The sequence below is a fragment of the Notamacropus eugenii genome, chromosome 1 (assembly GCF_028372415.1).
Source record: "Notamacropus eugenii isolate mMacEug1 chromosome 1, mMacEug1.pri_v2, whole genome shotgun sequence".
In the NCBI taxonomy this organism is placed as follows: Eukaryota; Metazoa; Chordata; class Mammalia; order Diprotodontia; family Macropodidae; genus Notamacropus; species Notamacropus eugenii.
Genome location: NC_092872.1, coordinates 668,406,381 through 668,431,362, shown reverse-complemented (window position 1 = coordinate 668,431,362; position 24,982 = coordinate 668,406,381). Strand labels below are relative to the sequence as shown.

At 39.8% G+C, this 24,982-nt stretch overlaps 1 protein-coding gene across 13 annotated transcripts in view; it reads right to left on the bottom strand.

Annotated features, from left to right (window-relative positions):
• Positions 1–24,982, bottom strand: part of LOC140521092 (E3 ubiquitin-protein ligase TRIM7-like) — a 93,344-nt gene that overhangs the window by 39,399 nt on the left and 28,963 nt on the right. For 12 of the 13 annotated variants that reach the window (XM_072635787.1, XM_072635774.1, XM_072635773.1 and 9 more), the window contains one exon: positions 11,806–11,915. The exons of the other annotated variant lie outside the window; for it this stretch is intronic. The gene's annotated coding sequence lies outside the window, so the exon portion shown is untranslated. The remainder of the gene's footprint in view (positions 1–11,805; positions 11,916–24,982) is intronic. 13 annotated transcript variants of the gene reach the window in all.

Sequence of the window (24,982 nt, the reverse complement as noted above, 5' to 3'; positions counted from 1 at the left end):
ATCATATTGGCTCTCCTTCAGCAAAAAAGAAATACGTCAAAATTAAAGATTACTGGAAAGAGATAAACAAGATAACTATTCAATGAACTTCTGATCATTATTATACATGTTATATATTATAATATTATATATTATATATAGAACAAGTTGACATATGCTTGCCAAAGGTCTTCCACTGTCATGGAAGAAATATTGCACAGAATCCAAGTCAAAGATTATAAGGTCCTCTGGCTGTTCATGTTTGTGAATGAAATTGGGCCGGTTATATCAGCCCTGGAATATACTACTGTCACCTAAATGAGATTTAATTTGATTCAAAAGAGTTTGGCTTTATTAATTACGTGAGAAAAAAGCAAGCAAATGAATGAAATAAGCATTTAAGCGTGCCAGACACTGTGTTAAATGAATGAAGAATCAATACTGTCTAGACCATGGTATGCAGTTGGATGGACAACCTACACCTGTCTTTCATCAGAATCTATAGTTTGGATGAACCCTGCGAATGGACAATAAATTAGACCCAGTATCGTAAGCTCCTTGAAAGCAGGTCTCCCTTGCTGAATCTTTGTAGCTCCAGTGACTAGCACATAGATGGCACTTAATACATGCCAATTGATGGAAAAAATGATTGAATGAAGTAAAAGTAAATGAGAAGCAATAATAAAAACAGTAAAATAGAAAGAGCATTGGATTTGGACTTCAAAGAACTGGATTCAAGTCTTGTTCACTTACTACCTATGTGATCTTAGACACATTTTTACATATATATAAATATATATATACATACACACATACATTTATATGTATGCATGTGTTATGTACATATATATGCATATATGTATGTGTATGTCTATATAATCTATATATGTCCTGTATATACGTAGTTATTTACATATTTGCAGATTGTCTCCTCTGTTTGAGTATGAGCTCTTTGAGATCAAAGACCATATTTTTGCCTTTTTTTAATATCCTCCAGATTTAGCACAGTTTCTGGCACATAGGAAAGTGATTAATAAATGTTTCTTGACTAACTCATTGACCATATCTTTAGGCCTCAGTTTCTCTAGCTGTAAAATGAAGGAACTGATTTAGATAATTCCTAAGGTCCTTTGTCAGCTCCAAATCTATGAATCTCCGCACCCCCAGAGCATCTTGTTATAGCCACGAAGTGCTTTCTTAAGAATTCTCTCTTAGACTCTTCTGGAGTCTAAGAGAGACTTTTGCTGGATCCTAAGATGTTTCTGACAAACTCAGTATGTGTTTAGTGTGTTTAGGAATAGAGTGACACATGGAGACTCAAGAACAAATAGCCACACCCAAAGGTCAGGTGAAATATCTCAGCCTATTTTCTGATGCTTTGGGTCCCATGTTCTTTATATCTTTTGGTTCTTTGAAATAATAATATTAACAACTTTCATTCATAAAGCACTTCAAGGTGCACAAAGTGTTCTCTTCATAACAATCCATGAAGTAAGTAGTACAGGTATCATTATCACTACTTTGCAGATGAGGAAACTGATGCTCAAAGTGGTTAAGGAAGCTGCCTGTGGTCACACAGTCAATAGTCAGAGGCAAAATTTGAACCTATATTTCTGGATTCCAAATCTGGTGCTTGTTGAAGGGAGGAAACAATGATTTATTAAGCACTTACTATGTGCCAGGAATTGAGCTAAGTGCTGGGGATACAAAAACAAGGAAAATGCAAGATAGTCCCTGCCCTCAAAAAGCTTAAACTTGAATGATTTCGAAGCATAGAAAGTCAGGACTTTATGAAGGCAGGTTGGTCTACATAGACCCCTCCACAAGCTAAGAGGTTCTCAGTGGAACTAACCAATGTGTGGGGTGAATGAGGGGCTTGTGGTCGAGCAGGTGCAGCAGATGCAGGGACAGTAGATTATTTCAGATTGAGGAGGCCCCAGGTGCTGAGAGAAGTTCCAGGATGAACCAGCAAGAGAGGACTAAAGGACAGGGAGAAGATTGAAGAAAAGCTGGCATAATTGGCTCTATAAAATGGTGCAATTGATTTCTACCAAAACCCAGTTGCTGACATCGTAGAAGGGGCAGGTAACAGAAGCATCAAAGTGCTAATATGTTAAATGAAGTGCTAAGATGAATTTATGTTCTGTTGAATTTGAAATTTTCCCTGCTGGAATTATAGGGCAGTTTGCAATTGGTTGGCTGAAATCGATCAATACACATTTATTAACTGCCTACTGTGTGCCAGGAACTGTGGTAAGCACAGGGCATACAAAGAAAGGCAAAACATAGCTCCTGCCCTCAAGGATCTCACAATCTAATGACTGAAGATTGACCATGCCCCTGGTGGCTTCTGAAAAGCTAGTGTGCCAGTTCTTAGGATGGTAGGCACAAGAGAACTTAAGAAATATGATCCCTGGCAGTCTATAGAAGAACCAGTTATGGAGAAAGAATCCAACTCATGAGTGAAATCACTCTTTGCCTTTTCCCTTATGTCTCTACAAAAGCGTAGCAGGAGGAAGAGGGATTTCTATCTTTCTCCCTATAATGTCATGGTTGGTCATACTTATAATATCTCTTTAAAAGTGAAACTCACTCCTAAAGAGTCATCCCTGAAAAGTGTGGCGCCTAGCAGCAGAGAAGAGAGCCAGCTAAGAAATAAGAACCCAACCCTTGAGAAAGAATAATTCTTCACTTCTGATGGGGAAAAAATTTCTCCCTTCTCCATCTCCTTCTACCACCGCCATTGGCATGGCATTTCACAATGGAGCTATTCACCAAGTATGAGATGCCATTTCCTCCTGGAAGCAGAGACAGTCAGTGAACGCAATTTTGAAGAGTATGACAACTGGCAACCGCAGAGGTTTAGCTATGGGACCAGACTTTCCCTCTGGGGAAGAGAAGTGAGTTTTCTTTTTCCTTTTAATTTTGGTCTGCTGCAAACCTCTGTAAGCACTATGACCTATGAGAATTTTGTTTATAAAAAGTCTTTTTCTTAGATTATATAAACTATTTATTTGGAGTAAGTGAAATCTCCAAGCCCACCAGCTATGATGGATGACTGTTAATTTTTGGACTGTCTAAGAAGTGTATTTCATAGACCTGGCCAAGACCTGCAGAATACCTTTGAACCTAAGATAGTTGACCCAAGGCACCCAGTCTACAATGTGAGTATAACACAGGGACAAGAGCTGTTCAGAGAGGGTGCTATACAATGAAGAAATATTGTGGCTCAAGAAAATTCTAAGAAAAAACTCCCAGAAGAAAATAGCACTGCTAGAAGTAGAGTCCCAAGGAGAAAAAAAGAAATTGAGCTCAAGAGATGATAGAATTGGGAAAAAATGAATGAATAACATTTATTAAGCACTTCCTTTGTGCCAGGCATTATATTAAGGGCTAGGATACAAATACAAAAGGGTGACTGAATACTAATAAGGGAAGCGGAACACATGTACGTAGTGGAGGTTAGTATTTTGGCCTGGGTAGTCACAGGGATGGTAAATAGAGTTGTTGGACAGTCAATCAACATATTCTTTCTAGAAGAAATTGTAGTATTGATTTGATTAATTTTTCCAAAGCTAGAGATAGAAGGCTAGAAACAGGGAATGAGACATTCTATGACAAAGTGAATGACAGAAGATGACCTAGGTGGATGGTTGGATGACATTTGAATTGTGACCTTATCTGAGACCAGTTGCATATAGTGAGCTACCTGAGTTTGTACTCAATCACTCATTCATTCACACATCAATCAGAACAGCTCAGACCTAGGGCACGAGTTGCAAAGATGAATGGTTATCTTTCCTAGAGCATGATCTCTGGAAATCTAGGGGTTCAGTGGTCTAGTAGGTGCAGAAGCAGGACAGATTTCACAAGGATGGCAGCTGTGGACAACTGAATGGAATGATATATAAAAATTATATTAGATAGCTTGTAAGCATATTAAATAGCTTTTAGAATGGAAGGTGAAAAACCTTATTAAAGTAGAAGAAACTCTGAAAGAGGATGGAGGAACAACTCAATAACTCAATGATACAACAAGAAATATGAAAACAAAGTCAAAGATTAGAAAACTAGGACAGAAGGACTTAGAAAGCACATTGGATCACTTCTCACAGAATTATTCCTATATTTGACTGGTGACAGCTAAAATATTACCCTCTACACAGTCCTATCGAAAATTCTGAGACAAGTTAGTATTTTCCTTTCACATAGGTATTCTGAGGGAATTTTCCCAGGTAACTGGAGTTAGGTGTTTGGGCATTTGCATGAACACTGCTGTCACACAAAGATTGCCCTTGAAACAGAATGGTGCCCAGAAACAGGAGGGCAATAATTCATTGAAAGCCAAAGTGTGCCCCAAGGAGAATAGATTTCTGTGCCTTCTTTAATAGCAACTATAAAGACAATATCAAAAATGACAATAACACTCAAGAACAGTAAAAAGTAAATATTCCATGTCCAAAGTCAACTTTGTCACATACAAATATAGCTTTGCCAGAAAATCCCAATACTTAGCCTTCACCAAGGCACAGACAGTCAGTGTTTCACAAACATTTTGGAGCTGGCAATCTGGAGAGACTCTAATACTCTCTCCTACTTTTTCTCATATTCCCCCAATAGTCTCTACCTACCCCCAAGGGACTTTTTTTTCCATAAAGTGACAGTGAAGAACACAGGTCAGAATCAGGATGCTTCATGCTTCCTTTCTGAGCCTTCTTTCAACTATTATTCCCTACCCTTAATTCCCACTCTGATTTTGAAGGGCCATAGAATTATAGATTTAGAATGAGAAGGGACCTTAGAAGCCATCTAGTTCAACCTTCTTGTTTTACAAATAAGTAGAGTACTTGAATGATTTGCCCAAAGACACAGGTAGTAAGCCACAGAAGTGAGACTGAGATGTCTAACCTGGTTTTCTTCTGCAGACTGAATATGTCCAGTTCCTTTTGTCAGTCTTCATGGAATGACCATGTTCTTTTCTTCTCCTGTTCCATGTTTAATTTGTATATCAGGTAAGGGATATAAGGGAATGGGGAAATATCAATCCAAATCTCACGTAAAGATTTTTTAACTGTCTTTCCCTCTCTTTTCAACTTTCCTTCAGTCCTTTTCCCTTCCTTCCCATCTTTTCTCTCCTCTCTTTTCTGCTCTTGCTAAGGAATCCCCCTCAAAAAAAATTTTTTTTCAACGTGAGATATCCTAGGTGGCCCTGGCAATAGGAATACCAAAAATGGGGGTGGGGGAATGACTTCCAAAGGTATTAAAAGGAAGCAGCAATAGGACTCAGTGACTGACAGACTGTGAGAGGCAAGAGAGAGGAAAAAAAAGCAAAAATGGACTTGAAATTTCAGGGCTGAGTGAGCAGAAAAACATGGTTGTACAATCAAAAAACTAGGGAAGTTAGCAGTGGGGTGCAGTTTTGAAGAGAATCTCCTCTCAAAAGGTTGTTTGTTAATGGAAATAGCTCTGGGTTTGGGGTCAAAAAAGACGTGCATTCAAATCTTAGCTTTGCTAAGGGTGTGACAAATCACTTCATATTTCTGAGCCTTAGTTTCCTCATGGGCAAAAGTAAGGCTTTGGACCAGGTGACCTTTAATGTCCTTTTTGCCTGTGAGATGGAGGTAATAATTGACAGGGGAGCTAAGCTTCCAGGAAATTAATAGACTGATGAAAAACAGCCTCACTTCCTTACCCAGAACTTGAGTTTATAACCCAGTGGCAACTAGACTGAAAGACACATAAATCCTAGCTGACTGCCTCCCTTTTTTCTCCTTCTTTGCTGGGTTGCCTTGGTTTGTGTGCATCTGAAGAGCTTCCTAATGGTGTTTACTGCAAACAGAAGTTGAAGTATCTGAATAAATAAGTGACTTAAAGAGTAGTGGAAGATAGCCTGGAGGAGAAGGGTAGAATTTATGCTGGATATACCAGGAAATGTGGATGTAAATGTAGCATAGTGCAATGGAAAACTGAATTGGAGTCAGGAGGCCCAGAATATCATCCTTTCTAGCTGTATGATTTTAGACAACCTCTACAGGCTTCAGTTTCTTCATTTGTCAACTGAATGAACTACATGGCCTCTAGGATTCCCTTTGTCTCTAAGTCAACAAGCATTTATTAAGTACTTATACTTACTATATTCCAGGCATTGTTCTGAGCACTGGAACACCAAAGAAAAGTAAAAACAGTCCCTGAGCTCAAGGAGTTCAAAGTTTAATGGGGAAGAGAATGTGCAAACAACCATGTATAACTAGATATATACAAGACAAACTGGAGATAATTTTAGGGGGAAGGTGCAAAATCTATGATGCATATTAGAATCTTTGCGTCCAAATAATTTTTGTTTACAATTAGAGGAGTGACAATGCCTAGGACCAAGGAGGTCTAATTGGGTCCTAGAATACAGTGTCTAACACTTGACAAATGGCCCAGTATGACCATATCTGGACTGCTATACTCAGTTCTGGGTACCTTATTTTAGAAAGTAATAGGCTAGAAAATGAACATACAGACGGAAACAATAAAGAAGGGCTTTAAGATATCAATGTCAGAGCATCAGTTGAAGGAACTAAGGATGCTTGGCCTATAGAAAAGACATGTCCACAAGTATTCAAAGGACTGTCATGAGGAAAAGGGATTTGCTCTACTTAGTCCACAAGGACAGAATGAGAAGATGTTTCAAAGAACAAGATAATGGTTTCATGGAAGGAAAAATCTCCTGAGAAATAGAGATAGCCAAAAACAGATGGAACTCTCTCAGAAGGGAAGATTTAAAGACTTCCCTTCCTTTGACCAAAGGCTGGATGACCATTGTTGGGTAAATTGTAGTCAGGATTCTTTCTCACATATGGGAAGGAATCAGTAGCCTCTGAGGTGGTTTCAGGCTCTGAAATTCTATGATTCTAGGAAAACCCTTTGCAGGTACAAAGCCTGTTCATGACATTCTTGGAAAGCCCTACAGGACAGCAATACAGATGATTTGGTACAGGGTCAGGAGCAGAAATGGCCCAATCTAACTATTGATAAAACTCATCATTTGGGGGAAAAAACTCAAAAGACCATAATGCAGCTTATATCAAATTAAAATAATAATTAGAATTTCATTCTTCCAACAATAACAGGAACAAGCCAGACAAAATGGCCTTCTCTCACACTGTTTTCTTTGGATATCTTGCTACAACAGAAAATGTTGGACAAAAGCTCCCAAAGGGTAAGATATTTGAAAGGTACTAATTCCCACAACAATCAGTGAGCGAAGTAGCAATACCTTGGCCCTTCATATGAATCTGGTTATTATTACCATTAATGCCAAGTATCTCATTTCTATTCTTTTGGATTTAAGGTAATTTTCTTTTGAAAAAAGCTTGCTTTGTTAGACTCTGCACAGTAACATTCATTTCGGGAGAAAAAGAACCAAGCAACGTTGGGAGAGTATCATGTTGTATTGAAATCTGAGAGGGATCCATTCTTGAAGAAACTTTTTTTTGTTTTTGCTCTGAGCACAGCGCCATTCTAGGGACCTGGCTTTCTGGGCTGAAGCACTGACTTTGGCTTTGTCCACTCTGAGGATAATAGTATCATCAGTCAAATGGGGCACTTTCTGCCGAAAGGCTTCATGGCAATTTGCCTAGTTAGGGGAAAGCTCTGAGGGTGATTTGGCCTCTGAGCTCCTGGGACCATCCAAAGGGGATGCACATCAGCTTCTTAGCTTGCATTTGATTTTTTGGCTTTGTAGGAAACTTTAACAATGGAGGGACCGTGTACTGAAGTGGAAAGAGTCTTGTATTGGAAGTCAGAAGACTGGGTTTTGCAGCTCATCTCTGTATGACCTTGGGTAAATTATTTCCCTTCTCTGGGTTCATCACCAGAGTGATAGTGGGGTTGGAACTGATGATCTCTAGAGTCCATTCCAGCTCTAAATTCTATGATCTTATGCTATAATATAGAAAGTTGAAGAACAACTTAATTAAAATAAAAAACGTGGGGTGATCAAGAGATGAGAAAACCAATTCACTTGAAGTTAAAAATTCATGTAGCATGCTAGTCATAGAGAATTCACAGAAATCATAAATGGATTTAAATATTAGATTGAATTTGGACTTTATCTCATAAGCAGTGGAGAACTGAGGGAAGTGACATGCTAAGTGCGATATTGTAAGATGAATCTGCCGATGGTAAGCAAGATATATGAAACAAAGGAGAGAATTGATAAAGACAATTGGGAGGCTACTAGAATAGTCGAAGTATTAGGTGATGGAGGTCTGGTCAAGAGTGTTATCATTGGGATTAGAAAGAAGTAAAGGAGTATGAGAGATATAAAGACTAAAGAAATAATAGAAAATCGAAACTGATTTAGTAAAGGGAACAAGGCAGAGAAAGAAATCAAAGAAAATTTCTGGGCTTAAAACGTCATGAATTGGAGATGGATGTTACCATTAAAAGATCTTCTTTTGCTTTGTTCTCGTACTGGGGTTGGAGGCAGGGAGGAAGTGGGGGAAAGGGGGAGACAGGACAGTGGTTTGAATAGGGGAAGACAAATCTACCCCAATACCCACTCAGGTCAAGCAATGTAAGGCAGAAAAATTTTCTTCTTCCTCAAGTCCTGTCCGGTGTGAGTTATTCTCAGGCATAGACTGTCCAGTGCCATAGGGACATATCTCACTTAGAGGCTACCTCAAGCCTGGAAGCCTCTATCAGCACCCTAATCCCCACCCCTTTCTGACCCAGGGCTATCCCTCCCCTGCTCCCCGTGGAATCTGCTTTCCCTCCCAAGTTAAAAAATGTGCTTCTACTCCCAATCCAAGCTGAGCTACACTCATCCATTAACAAGACTGCTGGTGTCTTGTAAACTCAGGAATCTAAACAAATGGCAATAGTATGTTTTGATAGCTTGTTCTTGGATAAATCACATACACACAGATCTCTTTGAAAACAGAGGGTATATTTATCAAGCACACATAAGACTAAAACACAAGCTGACTGCTCTGGGGAAATATTAGCTCAAAAACAAATGTGCCAATCTATCAAGAAAAGAAAAAGCCTCTACATGTAGGGAATTTTAGCACTAATTCAGAAATCCCCAAATCTATTCATATATCAAGCATACAAGGAGATGAAATTGTATTCTGTCTTTCCCAAAATTCCAATGTTTATACACTTGAGGCAAGATTAACTGAAGGAAAGAAAGTTAATTTTTTTCTCAGTTTACTTGCTTTTCTATTAAAATAGAATTTCCATTTAAAAAGGCAAAGCCAATACAGCAAGTTCCCATGAGTGTGGATAATGAATCTCCTGGAGTGATTGCATATATTTAAATTTGTATTATTCAAAGTTACAATTATGCAAAATATACTGATTGGTTCCAGCCCAATGGAAATATGCAGTGCAAATTTGAATAATACATCCACTTCTCAGGATTTACTTTTTAAACTGATAGGTAAATAGCTATAATCACTTAATATTACTAATCCACATATTCACTTTTTTTAAAATGCATCATTGGGGCAACATTTAAAGACCTACAATTACTCTAAGACTTCTGTGGGTCTGTGGTTTCATCCTTATGAATCTTGCCTTAAAGAGAGCAGCTTGTGACCCAAACATATCTTCATATTCTGCTTGACTGATCCACTTATATGTATTCCACAATGGGTCCACCCAATACTGAGGGATTTTCTTCAGATTTGTTGACAAGACATAGGTATCAATGCCCAAGCATAGGTTATCCTATGCCTTAGCCCCACTACTCAACTGACCCGCTTCCTTTTCTAGTCTTATATCTGTTTGATGCTGTTCTTTGTGCCTTTTTCACATAGGCGCATCATTGTTAATAATATACTCCAGCCTGTTTACACCTACCTTTCATCTTTCCATTGCCCATCATTGTGATTCTTCAGATACTATAGCATTCCCTGATTTGAATCACATAGTATCATTGGAAGAAAATTAAAAATAAAAAATGAGATTTTTCTTTCAGGAAAAAGTTTGGGGTCATTGAAAGTGCTGTTCAGTTTCCCAAGGAGAACTATAAATACCCAGGTAAATTTAGAAATCTCACTCATTAATCATTAACTGGAACCAGTCTAACCTTGGCTCTATCTTCAGACGTAAGCAGAACTAATGTAGTTAATAACAGTTATTTTGGATAACAGTGTCACATTACAGTGCCCACCACTGGGCATCCATCCATTCAAGAGGACAGGAGATTGAGCTCAGTTATGGCAAATCAGGTCACAGTTCGTAGCAGGAAACATAACTGTTCCTTAGATCCCCATCATTACTCACATCCTTTGATGTGTCTGATATGAACTCCATGTCTGAGTTCTGTAACCAAATAAGGTCCAGTTATGGACTTACATAACATACAAATATCAGGGAAACAAAGACAAGCCACACGATCTCCTAATCACCTCTCCTAGAAATTCAGAAGCCAGGATCACATGGAACAAAGAAGAAAATGAAAAGAATTGTTGGACCACTATAACCATCTCCTATAATCTCTCCAGAGACTTCCCTAGCCACTTACTCCCACGCAGTATATCACAAATCTCACCCTCAAATGGACCAGTTTGATTATCACATACCAGCATTGATTACAGCATGGACCTTGCTTAGTTAAAAACTAGGGAAATTACTGACCAATTCAGTAATATGGCCCGTGTCAATTGGGTTCATTTCCAGCATTTATGTGCTGCATTTAACACTTAATACTCAGGAACTTTCTCAGATAAGTGAGGTATGATTAACCAGAACTCATGAAACTAAAGAAACACAGTTCAGGTGCTTGGATTCAAACCTCCCCTTTTGTTTGCAAAACTAATTCTCATAGCTAAGTCCTCCTCTAGCCACTCCCAGGGCTTGTAGCTTGGCTGGGAGACTCTTAGTAGCAACACAAGATTTCGAAATTCCTTTAGGCCTCCTGGCCCAAATGGAAAGAATGCTGACTTTGTCATCAGAGGACTTGAAGGCAAATCTTGGCTCTGCATGTTGCTACCTGCATGAACTTGAGCAAAAACCTTCGTGTCTCTGGGTCTCAGTTTTCTCATCTGTAAAATGGAGATTACACCCCTGAACTCCCTGGGTTGTTGTGAAGCTCAAACGAGATAATATTTGTGAAGCAATTGGCACAGTGCCTGGCACAGAGTAGGCATTTAAGAAATGTTTGTTTCCTTTCTCTTTCCTGTCTCTGCCTTTATACTGGCTACAGCCATGCCTGGAATGCCCTCCCTCCTCACCTCTGCCTTACAGAATACCTAGTTCCCTATAGCATAATTTAAACATCACCTTCTGCAAAAGACTTTTTCTGGTCTAGTTTCTGGTCCCAAGCTTCTAGTTCCTTCTTTAAGGTTATCATGTATCTACTTTATAAGTATTAGAGAGGCAGTTCAAGGACATAGTGACAAGAATCAGGAAAACCTGACTTTGAATCCTGCCTCCAATGTTTCTAGAAGCATGAACCTGGGGAAGTCACATAATCTGTCTCTGCTTCAGTTTCCTCATCTGTAAAATGGGGATAATAATGCCACCTATTTCACAGGGTTCTTGTGACAACCAATGATAAGCTAAGGTTAGCTATTAATCTTAGGTGCATATTGTCTCCCTCCTTAGAAGATAAGCTTCTTGAGGCAAGGGACTTTTCCTTTTTTTTGCTTTTGCATTGTATCCCTAACACTTAGCACAATGCCTGGCAAATAGTCGACACTTAATAATACTTATGGATTAGGTTGAATTGGATTAGATTGAATTGGCTGCTTATGTGATACCAACTCAGATTTTATGTCAACACTGTATACTGAGATCTACTTGTCTAACCTTGCACAAGTTACTTACCTTCCTTGGGCCTCAGTTTCCTTATCTGTAAAATGAAAAAGTTGGACTAGATAGATCTTAAGGTCTTTTCCAAGGCAAATTTGTGATACCATTGTATTCTGTCTTGAACCCTGTGAGGAAATACAGAAGATATGCTCACCATACTGGAAAAAACACACTCCTCCCCCTCCAATCTGACAGAAGAAATACAGTTCTTTCTTTCAGGGTGTCCCCAGTCCGAATGAAAACATTATGTCCATATTCTGAGTCAGTTGTCACATCTCTCATTCTTTCCCTACAAAGTCAGTGCCCCTTCCCTAGGAATGGGGAGAAAAGAAAGTAAGAATATTAGGGAAAGGTCTGTTTTTGTGATTGATGGGGACCTTAGAGACTGGACACTCCGAGACGGTTCCCACAGTACTGCACTCACTCAGGGCATCTCCCCCCTCCCTCCACCACAAAGACGTCTGACCCATTGGAATGAATCCTGAGCCATCTTTGACACAGGAATTTTGGCTCTTTCCTCACGTTCTGCTTTCCCTCCAACTCTGGCTGGCTTTCCTTTCCTTTCCCTTTCCCACCCAGTTTGGCTTCCAGCCCCCACTCTCCATTTCCGAAACTCTCTCAAAGGGCACAGGACCAGAAGCCCACTGGTGATCTTGTTTCCAAAGATGAAAACTCCCTTCCAGAAAATGCCATTTCTTCCCCTGCCAGATGTCGTAACAACATAAAGAAAAACAAAGGTCTTGGCAGGAGCAGTTTCTCTGAATTGGGCACTTTCTGAAATACCTTTTTCAGAATTTTTTTTGAGGTAGAAGACCCCAAAAGCCAGCTTTGCAGAGCCCACATAATCCCAGCCAGTCCCTGAGCATGATGAGATGACAGTGCAGGAAGCTACTTCAAGTTCTTTTCCCTTACCACCCTTGTTCATATTGGGAATTCTTGTCCGGCCTCATTCAAGACAACAAGCATTTATTAAGCACTTATATGTGCTAGGAATTGGAGGCACACATACAAGCTACAAGAAAGATAATTCCCACCCTCAGAAAGCTTATATTCTAATGGGGAAAGACAAATACAAAAGGAGCTGAAGTAGGGGAGGGCTATACCTGTGGCACAGTTTCAAAGTCAAGGGAGTCAGAAGCAGATCTGAAAAGGGAAGGATGGCTGGCCTGGCTCCCTCCCCAAAATGGAAACGTTGGGAGGAACTCGCCCAGGGGAGAAGGGGCTGGCATGATGGCATATGTAAAGGCCCCAGGTACTAAAGGAAGATCCAAGGTGAGATGGCAGCTAAGGGAGGCAAAGTCAAGGGGCTAAAGAAAATTACCACGGAAACATTTCATGGATATGAGAGAATGGTAGAGAATCAGCAGCTTAGCCACTGCTGGATCTTGGCTGGTGTGGCTAGATAGATTCCAGAGGATATAGGAGACCCCACATATACATATTTCAGGACCAAAGGGGCCTGTGAAATATCATCTCTATGTTCCCTGATCAACAACAACAACAAAAATTATCAGTTTTAATTGCCTTGGATGACACTATTCCCCAAATTATCTACATCTCTCTGTTCTGTAACTCTGGATTTGTTTCTCTGGACTTTAACTTTTTTAACTCAGAACCCAGCCCCCCTCACCTACTCTTTGTAAGACTCTACCACCCCACAAGCAACCCCCCACTTGCCAGCATTTTCTCCACGCAAAAAGAATAGAATGATGAAGCAGGTCAATCCTACCAGTTCTGCATGGATACTCCTGGGTCTTGTCAACCACAACAGTCTTTGAATGTTCTGAATTAAAACAGTCACCTTGGCCATGGAGAAAACAGCTAAAATGTTGAATGACAGAATCAGGATCCAGAAAGCTCCAAAGAATTGAGAGGGATGATCCAAATTTAGGAAGATTAATTTAAATATAAATAAATGTAATGTCCTTGCTTCCTGGACAATTAAGTTGTGGGTGATACAGAGAGGGAGAGGGAGAGGGAGGGAGAGAGAGAGAGAGAGAGAGAGAGAGAGAGAGAGAGAGAGAGAGAGAGAGAGAGAGAGAGAGAGAGAGAGAGAGAGAGAGAGAGAGAGAGAGAGAGAGAGAGAGAGAGAGAGGAGAGAGAGAGAGAGAGAGAGAGAGAGAGAGAGAGAGAGAGAGAGAGAGAGAGAGAGAGAGAGAGAGAGAGAGAAATGGTAACTACAAGAAGGCTGCAGCATACTTCCAATGATGACATGCTTTAGAAGTGGCATAAAGGAGATTGCTAAAGAAATGTGTGATCATAAGTGGAGATAACAGGATACAACACCAGCACCCACAAAAACATAGATGAAAATCTTTTACAATTGAGTAGATTGACCATGGAGAAGCTATCAATGAACTTAAGAATAAGAAGGCATCATTGGGTCACTATCTGCACTAAAAGAGAGAATATCCAAATCATTAAAATCACGGAGCTGGTAAAGTGTTGAAATAAATGTAAAATCACACATGGATTCAAATAATCAGTGACACAAGTACAGCACAGGGATATGTAGCTAGACAACAGGCGTTTGTTTGGGGAGAAGGGGTGGGGAGGTCAGAGAGAGCTAATGGACCACTAGCCTTATGTAAATCAACAGATGGACAGCAACTCAAAAACGGAATGTGATCAGTCATGGGCCACATTAATAGAAAGTGGTATCCAAAATAAGGAAGGCAATAACCCTGCTATATCCTCTTCTGGTCCGACCACATCTGAGTTATTGTTTTTTATTTCTAAGCATTCATTTTAGGAAGGACATTGAGAAATTTGAGTCTTTACAAAGAAAGGCAAATAGGTTGGTGAGAGAAGTAGATATTATTTCAAATTTAAAGAAATTATGGGTATTTTTTCCTGGCAAAAAGAAGGTTTAAGGGGGAATACAATAAGTGTTTTCAAGTATGTGAAGAACTTATCCATGGGAGAGGGATGAAACTTCTCCAATTTGTCCCTGAATGGCAGGACTTGGAGCAACCAATGAATCAGCAAACATTTATAGGGTGTACACCACAGAGAAGAAATTTTGAGCGTGATATAAGGAAACACTTCCTAAGCAATTAGAGGCATCCAAGCATGGAATTTGCTGCCTTGGGAAGCAACAGGTGTCCCCTCACTAGGGATCTTCAAGTGAGACCTGAGAGACCATTTCACTGATGTACTATAGAAGGGTTCTTGCTCAAGTATAGGTTAGAACAGATGTCTTCTGAGGTCCTGGACTTGAACTAGATAAACTCTGAGATACTTTTCAATGATTAACATGGAAAAATTACCCAAAAACAATAACAACCAAGTTTGATCCTTAAGAAGAGATATGAGCAGATACCTCCCCTACTCCTTTGCAAGGGGCAGAGCCCATGGGTATGGAATCTATTTATATAATATAATTTATATCTAAATATAATTGCATTTATATTTTAGGGCTTTTAAATGTATTCATCAGGTGTGATGATTTTTTCTCTTCTTCCTCTATTTTTTCTTTTTAAAATAAATTCTTTGTTATACAGGAAAAAATTTAGGCAATGTCACATAAAAACAAAAGTTTCTATCCTCAATGAGCTTATCCACTTAAGGGACCACTACTCTTAACTTAAAGTGAAGAGGAAAACTTAATTTTCATTTATGCCCACACCATGTGCCTTACTGCCTTTATACTTCTGGAGTGTTTTTGTTCTGGAATAATTATGCAAGGGTTGTGTCAGTAACTCAAAAACCAGTTAGAAAGCACCTACTATGTGCCAGACATTATGATAAGTACTGGGGATACAAAAAAAGGCAAAAGACAGTTTCTATCCTCAATAAGCTCACCATTGAATAGGAGAGACAATACATAAAAAAGAAGATGGAAAAGGTGGGTATGGGGAGAAGAGATGATACCCGATATTAGGGGGGTGCATGATGAAGTCCTGAAGCCAATTGGGAAATGATGCAAAGTCTGCCCTGAGCCCTCTCCTTAAAGAGAAGATCTGGGAATTGTCTAATGCTCACCCCCACCCTCTGCAATCAGAGAGAGGGAGGAGCCCAAGGGGCAGGAGATATTGACAAATGTTAGTTTCAAAATTGATTTGATCTTGTAAGAAGATAAGTTAGTTTATGGAGACAATAGTGAAATCTAGGTGAGCAGCCAGGTAGGAAATACATGCTTGTGAACACCCTGTGTATGCATGATGTCTCTGTGTATACTTTATGTATATGTAAGTTGTGTATACTACTTATATCATCAGGTGAAATTATTATTACTACTCACTGGGGAGGAAAGGTCTTCACACTCACCCTGGTGGTTTGTATATGTCCCATTGGATCAGAAGTTACCAAGAAATGGACATTCTTTTATCACTTAGATTCACCTTTCTCTACAAGGTTGCACTGTTGTTATCTAGAATTTGTAAGTCTATCTAATCAAAATTAGCTCTGAGCCCCCACCAGCAGGATATTGGATGCTTCTTATTATATTTGTTATATTTGCAATGAGCACTAGTCACATGACCTTGAAATATAATGGATTTCTAAGTAAACAATATATGATGGCTTGAAAACAATGTATGAAATAAAAATATCTACTGAACAAGCTACAAGCTCAGTGATATCTTAGATTCTGAAAGTAACCCCTTTAACAAGTTCAATAGAGACCCAGGAGTTCTAAAACACAGGCTGAATCATCCCTTGAGCAGGCAAAGGAGTGAACCACAGCTCCCTCAGTGTGCTTGACTCACACTTCAGTATGGTGACTCACACTTCCCATAGGACTGGTGAGCAGATGCAGACAGAAGAATCCTGGAGTCAGACTCTCAACATATAACATGGGAGCTTGACCACAAGACCTAGTGAAAGTAGAGCTTGGGAGAGTCGGTGGTTATCTGGTGGCTAGAAATGGGGTGAGGGGGAGAGTTTGACATGATTGGAGTTGTACTTTAGGAAAATCAGTTCAACAACTGAGTGAATGGTAGACTGGTATGTAGAGAGATTAGAGACAGGAAACCAGCCAAGCAGTCCAAGTATGAGCCTGCACCAGGATGATGGTGGTGACAGAGGAGAGAAGCAGGTATATAGGAGATATGTCAATGAAGGCAAAAATCAACAGCACATGCCAACATATTGGATATGAGGTGTGAGAGAGTGAGGAGTTGAGGTGATCAGGGAAATGGTGGTGCCTTTAATAATAATAGGGAAAGTAAGAAAAAAAAAAAGAAAGTTTGGGAGGGGAGGTAAAGATAATGAATTCAATTTTGGACCTCTTGAGGGTCTACAGGACATCCAGTCCAAGGTGTAGTTGGAGATGTGAGACAAAAGATTAGGTTCGGGTAAATAGATAGATCTGAGAACCATTGGCATGCACCCACAGTTTGCTACCCCTGCCACCACATGATATCTGACTTCACATCCTGGGACCTGAGCTAGTTCTTGTCGAGGTCCATCACTTGCCCTAGTCCTTGACAGATGTAACACTCTGACTGTTATAAGCACTTAAGAAAAAATTTTAAATATTAGTTGAATGACTGTTAGATGAAAGAAAAATTAAATTGTGTTTAACATGTGGCTTTGGAATTCTCTGATCTTCTTACATGGTCTTTTAAAAAATCTTTTTCTTTTACCAGTGATTCACTATTCATCCCGTCCCTAACAGGTTGCATTGAAAATATTCTGTTTTCCCTTACCAATGACATAGAAGTAACATCTGTAGTGGCTTGAAAGGGTAATTGTGGCTAAACAGTGGGACAACGGTATGCTGGGGGAAACAACTAGCTTTTTGCCAGCCTTTCTGATGTGGTTTCTAGGCATGCATTGCAATTGAAAAACAGGAATTCTGTTTACTAAAGTCATTGAAAAAAAATAAAACATTTCCTTTCCATTCAAGTCTAGTTCCCTACGGATTGCCTAATAAAGTCTTCCTAAACCAATTAATCTGACACTACAGTCATTTCCCTATTTGACTCCAAACAATATCTTTGGCCTTGTCTCATATTATTCCCGATCATGTATCATACTCTCCAATCAACCTGTCATTCCCTAATACAGACGCCATGTATTCCTACCATTCCCTCTACCTAGAATATCTCTTCTATCTCTTCATTTTAAAATGCTATCCATCCTGCTAGGCCTGATTCAAATTCTATCTTCTCAAACAAATTTTCACAGATCTCCCTTTTCCCCACAAAAAGTAATTTCTCTTTGCCCATGACTCTTGTACTATCTTGTTTGCATCTCTCTTAGACACTCATAATGCCCTATTTTATTTCAGCTGTTTGTATAAATATCTTGTCCTCCCATGAGACTGCAAGTTCTTCAAAGACACAAACTTGTGAGAATTATTATTTTTCTTCAGTGCCAGGAATTTGCACATTATAGGATCATAGGATTCTAAATTAGGAGGGACCTTAAGTTTGTTCCCTACTCTTGTGAATGAGAAAAATTGAATTCCAAAGAGAGTCACTGGCTTACCCAAAGTCACAAAGCTCTTAAAGGCAGCTAGGTAAAGAAAAGAATAAGATCACTGGACATGGAGTCAGTTCAAGTTTTGAGTTCAAATCCCACCTGAGACACTTAATTACTTAGCTATGTGACCTTGAGCAAGTCACTTAACCCTCTCTTCCTCAGTTTCCTTATTTGTAAAATGGGGATGATAATAATAGCACCTACATCAAGGCTGCTTTCTGTAAGTGCTCAGCAAATGTTGGGCTAATTAATGGTATGAGACTGGCATCTGTAACCTCCAGTAGCTTGCCAAAGGAAAGATTTGAAATTATTTTCAGTGCCATGAAGGGTCAGTGCTGATGCCAAGGCACTACATTAGTTGAAATGTCTCTGGCATCTTCCTACCTCCTATTCTGAGTCCGTTTTGGCATATTTCTGACATCTCTCACCTTATGGCAAACTATGTTCTGTATACCACAGATAATCCAGTCTTATGCTATTTGCTACCGATTCAGAGTTCACAAAATAAACACCCCACCCAGGTATATTTTCATCATGGCACACCAAAATCCCACTCTCACTCCCTTTCCCTCTTTTTTTTAAAATAATATTTTATATTTCACAGATTACATTCTAAAACAATTTTAACATATTTTGTTTTCTAAGTTTTTAATTTCAAATTCTTTTCCTTTTTCTCCTTCCCTTTCCCTGAGGCAGTAAGCAAACTGATATGTTATATATATATATACAACTATGTCATTCTGTGGTAGAAAATGCAAACAAAAAAGAGAGAAGGAAAGAAGGAAGGAAAGAAGAAAGAAAAGGAAGGAAGGAAGGAAGGAGGGAAGGCATTGGTTTTCTGAAGGATTGTGATGCCCTCTGTCTCTAAAAAATGTACCAATACTCTGAGTTAAGGTTTTACTTTGGGGCTTAGTTTTGGAGGAAGTTTTTTGGGCCCAATGAGATTCTGGGAAGCTGCTAAGCAGCCCCCCAGCTTTGAAAACCCAGATGTTGGTTCTTCCTTCTCCGATAACTAAGCATGTATATAATGGCCAGGCAGTTGGAACTGTCTGTTGATCTACGATGTATGTTTTGTCAGACAGCTGGAAACATGTCTGTTGATTTTGATTTCTCTGTATTTTCTCTGAAGTTTTTTTGCTTGCTTTTACACCATCATAGATTTAGAGACGGAAGAAATCTTAGAAATCAAGTTAATGAGAAACCTGAGGTCCTAAAAGAATAAGTGACTTGTCCAAGGTCACACAGGCAGTAAGTGGCCAAGCTGGGAATGCTCTAAGTCTTGCCTTCTGGGGCCAAAGGAAATAAATCTAATCCTTCTTCCATGTGCAAGCCCTTCTATGACTTGAAGACAATGATTCTGCTCCAACTGAATTTTCTCTTCTTCAGGTTACCCCTCCTTGGGGAAGGAAGAGGGCTGACATAATTGCCTTTTTGAGAAGAGGCACTTGTTAAGCTAAGTATTCTCCCACCTGGTTTGATTCCTTATTAATTATAACTAGTAAGCAATAACACATAAAATACTTCCAAGTCCATGAAAGCACTTTACTTATACTATCACATTTAATCTTCACCACAACCCAGGGAAGTAAGTGCTATAAATATTGCCATTTTACAGATGAGGAAACTGAGTTTGAGAAAAGGTTAAATGATTTTCTCAGGTTCACATAGGTAGTTAGTAAGTATCTGAGGAAGGATTCAAAGACAGCTCTTTCTGATTCCAAGTTCAGGACACTTTCAGGTGTGTAACTTTCTGCAATCCACAGGATTCACATAGTTAGAGAATCTTAAAGCTGGACAGGACCTAGAGACCACCAAGTTCATAGATTGAGATGGTTCCTCAGAGGCCCCTTATTTTACAGATGAGGAATCTGAGTCCCGGAGAAGTCAAATAGCCTACTCATGCCCATAGAATTGCTACAGCTAGTAAATGAAACCAGATCTTCCAACTCAATGTCCAGTCCTCTTTCCAGTAAACCTAGATTTCTCCTTCTAAATGCCTGGGAAGTATCTTTGCTTTTCCCTAATTGTCCATCATTCCTGCATGCTGAGGCTGGGAATGGGTTGGGTGGTTAGAACCTTCCTCTTTCCAGTGTTCAGACAGTCTCAGGGAAGCAGCAATACCTACTAGAAGAATTTCCTTTTGCCATTGTCAGCCCTGCTGCCTAGAAATGAGAGGGTACATACAAAATGACTAATATGGAAATGTTTTACATGATTGCACATGTATAAACTATATCAGATTACTTATCATCTCAGGCAGTAAGAAGGAGGAAAGGGAGGGATAGAATATGGAACTCAAAACTTTTTTAATGTTGAAAAATTATCTTAACATATAATTGGGGGGAAAATATAAAGTTTTTTAATGAAATGAGAGGGTAGGGATGCTATAAAAAAAAAAAAACAAGCCTCTAATGGAAGCTACAATGGAGTTGGAGAAACAATAGGAAGGAGAGAGGACAGATTAGGAGGAGAGGGGAGGGGAGGAAGGAGTCACAGAGTATATCTAAATATTCTCAGTTCTTCTGGTCTCGACAAAGAACCAACCACTTCTTCCCACTTATCAGATGGAATAAGGTGTTAAAAATATAGTTTTACAAGAAGGTTCAGAAGAGGACCACCAGGACAGAGACTAAAAACCATTTCCAGTGAGGATCACTTGAAGGAACTGAGGATTCTTAGTCTAAAACAGAGAAAATTTAGGAACTATAGGCCACCTTCAAACATCTCCAAAATTATCATGCAGAAAAGTGTGCAGGATTATTCTAGGAGACTCCAGAGGGCCTAAGACCAAGAGTGGAACTTACAGGGAGACAGTCTGTGAATCAAAAATAAGGTGGAGCTTTCTAAAAATATGAACCGTCCAGATATAAAATGAACTTCTTAGTGGAAAAAGGGCTGGACCCTTTGTCCAGACAGACCTAGGATTCAATTTTTCCCTGACACTGACTAGCTCTAGGCTTGGGACAAAATCATTTAACTTTTCTAAGTCTCACTTTCCAACTCTCTAGATGAAGGAAATATATATTTAATTATTTTATATATATTTATAAATATGTAATTAATTACATACTAATTATATATAATATATTAATATTTAACATCCATAGAACCCCAGCACCTTGCCCCTCTTAATTTTTCTATTTCTGTTGATGGTAGCACCAGCTCCCTTGCTCAAAGTCTCAGATTTGTTTTTGACCCTCCCCTCTCCCTCACCATATACATATTCTCCAGTCAATTGCAGGGTTCTGCCCGTTTTCCCTCCATAAAAAGCTATGGCTTCCTTGATTTTATTTCTTTGCTCAAAAAACTTCAGTCAGTCCCTTTCTCTACTGAATAAAGTACCAATCCCTTATCCTGCTGTTTAGGTCCCTCCATGATCCTCTTCCAACCTCCTCTTCTCACTCTACGTCACTTCATGTATGGTACAATGCACTCTAAAACACACCATTCCACCATTCCCTATTCGTATATTGCCCCTCCCCTGAGTTTTGTGCCTTTGCACATCTCATCCCTTATGTCTGGAATAGACTCCTCTCTTACACCTCCATCCTCTATCTGCGCCTATTGAAATGACTCCTTTCATTGTAGGTCCAAGTCCCATGTCACTTACTCCATGAAACCCTCCTTTTTCCTCCTGTTGAAAGTAATCCTCTCTTAAATTTCTCCTGGTTGATTTGGAGGTGGTGGCAGCTGGAGCTCTAGAAAGCAGCCTCAGGTTTTAACAGAAGACTGGGTTCAATCTTGCATCCTCCCTGAAGAACACAGCCATTTAGTTCATATCTAGGTCTCTACTGAAAAGGCAAACATCCATGCAATCACTCAAGCTAACACCACATCATATAAAGGACAAATTTTATTTAAGCTACTTTAAACTGAAAGAAAATGCAAATCACAAAGGATTCCCATCCAGGTTCATAAATAGTCAAAACAACTGTCCTCCCTTCCTTGGAATGCCACCTTTCCAAGGAGCTATACAGTCCTTCAGATCTGATGTATTTACCCTGTGGTTGAGGTTGTCCTACCCTTGCAAGTGAAAAGTGTTTTGGTTAACCAGGAAGTCAACCACTTTCTCCTTTCCACACTCCTCATAAATCACAACACAATTGAAGGGCAAGTTTATTCCTTCACATAGTGACTCTGTCCCTTACTACTTGTCATTGCAGTCCCTGATTGGTCTAGGTCCTAGAACCAGGGGTGGGGGATCCAGGCTACATGTGGCTCCCTAGGTCCTCAAGGGCAGCCCTTTGACTGAACCCGAACTTCACAGAACAAAACAAATTTGGATTCAACCAAAGGGCCGCACTTGAGAACCTAGAGGGCCATATGTGGCCTCAAGGAGGCAGGTTCCTCACCCCTATCTAAGAGATAGGCACTGTGCCATGGGATTTTTCTGTTTGCCACAAATTTCTCCATTGCTCCCCCTTGTTACTCCACAGCTACCAACTCTTGTTCCTCCAGGTCTTGGCTTGGCACAGAAACACCTCGCTTCTGCGTCTAACACTATTTCTCTTGCCTCTTCTAAGGCAATACACCACCCCCCCCCCCATTGTCATGTCATCCACAGAGCAACAGCAGCATCCAGCTAGGAAAACAAAAAGTCTCTGCATGTCCAAAAGTCTTCTCTCCATTTATGTTAAAATGTTATATTATAGAACTATCCAGTTATGTTAGAATACCTATATAAACTCCTTGAGGACAAGATATATATCATCTCTGACTCCTAGTACCTTGCACAGTACCTCACATGGGTGCTTTATAAATGTTGAAATGAATTTTTGTAGAACTAGAAAATCATCCTAGGCAGTCTATAATCAGCAATATAAATATGGATCGAATTTTAAGTACTGTAGAAGTGTAAAGAAGGGGCCAGATAACTGAGGCTACTGAAAACAGGAAGCCATTTTTTAAAGACATGGAAAGTTCTCTAATCATCAAACCTGTCAGTAAGTTTCCCTGGTGAAGTGGAATTTCATCTCAGTCAACCTTCAATCATCATATGGCCCATTGAGACAAGCACTATTACAAGGGTTCTTTCAGTATGACCTTTTTTCTGGCATGGACCCCATAAGTGACAGTTTGGGAAAACCAATGGATTCCTTCTCAGAAGAGTATTTTTAAAGGCAAAAAAAAAAAATGGATTGACAAGGAAACCAATTATATTAAAATACAGGTATCAGATTTTTTTAAAGTTCATAATCTCTGAACTAATATGCTTGGCAGTACTGAAGGTTACTGAGCATTGGAAAGAGTAAGTGAGAGGCACAGAGGGTCACCCAGAGAAAAATCAGACATGTTCTTGTTTCTGGTCTGTGTCTCTTCCCACGCACACATAACAATCTGCTGGCCAGTATGACTAACTATCTTGGACCCTACTATTCTTGCCCTAATGGCTTGTGTGTTTAACCGTCCTCAGTGGGGGCTGTTAGTACTCAGAGAGGTGTTAAAAAACAGAGTGTGGAGGCCTTTGCCAAACTCAAACACACACCATTCTGATGTGTTAACAACAAGGCCAGCAGCCAACCCTGGGCAGCAGCCATCAGTTTTAAAACATTAGGTTAAGAGCAGAAGTGTCAACAGACCAACAATTTCCTCATTTGGGCATCACACGGCACATGTATGAGCACACACACACACACACACACACACACACATACGCACACATACACACACACATACACACACATACACACACACTCACAGACACCAGGAAAGGGATCTGAGTTCACTGCTGTAGGACTGGTGGTTTCCAGGAAGACTATGATTACCTTAATTTATAATTCAGTACCATGATGCCCAACTCTGATGGAGCAGAGCTGGGGTAATATCTCAGACACAATGCACAATAGGCCCTATGGAAACTCAAATCCGTTTAACCATTCTCCCTCCACCCACGCTACCCAGTCCTTGCATGCTCTGTCCCCAAAATGTGCCTGACTGCCATCTCCATTTTCCTTGGACACTGGCCACTTACAGCCCTCAGAGGGAGGCAGATCTCGACTGCACTTACAAGGAGAAAGAGGCAGAAAGTGAGGATGTGGAATTGAAGCTGCCCAGATTCCAGCTTATCTCCCACCACCACCAGGGTCAGAATTTTAACCTCCATCTCTTGATCACATGGGAATGCCAACCAAGGACCTATGACCCCTACCTATCTTGTAGAATATGGCCAGCACACAGGAGCCCGGCCAACATTAGCTGGACACAGAGATCAAAGCCTTCATTGTACAAGATTTCTACCTCTTTTCCTTTTGTTAAGCTGGTACTTTGTCCCAAACTGATTGCTGAGGAAAACTGCAAACTTAGAGTTAAACAGGATCAAATGCTAGCCTTCATTTTCCAGGTGAGAAAACTGAATTTTAGAGAAATTAAGCAAATTACCCAAAGTTGCACAGATAGTATGGGGTAGAATTAGAAATTGAACCCTGGTCCTCTGATTCGAAATCAGGATTACAGACCATCTCCTTAAGGAGCTCTAGGTTGAATGAGAGCAGGTGTGTGCCGTAGACAGCTCTAACCAACTTGTGAGAGCTGACTTAAAATTTCAGTATGGGCATCTACACCTTTTTTCAGTCATTTGCAATCATGTGTGACTCTTTATAACTCCATTTGGGGTTTTCTTGGCAAAGATAATGGAGTAGTTTGCCATTTCCTTCTTCAGTTCGCAGATAAGGAAACTGAGGCAAAGAGGGTTAAATGATTTCCCCAGGGTCACATAGCTAGTAAGTCTCTGAGGCCAGATTTGAATTCAGGACGATGAATCCTC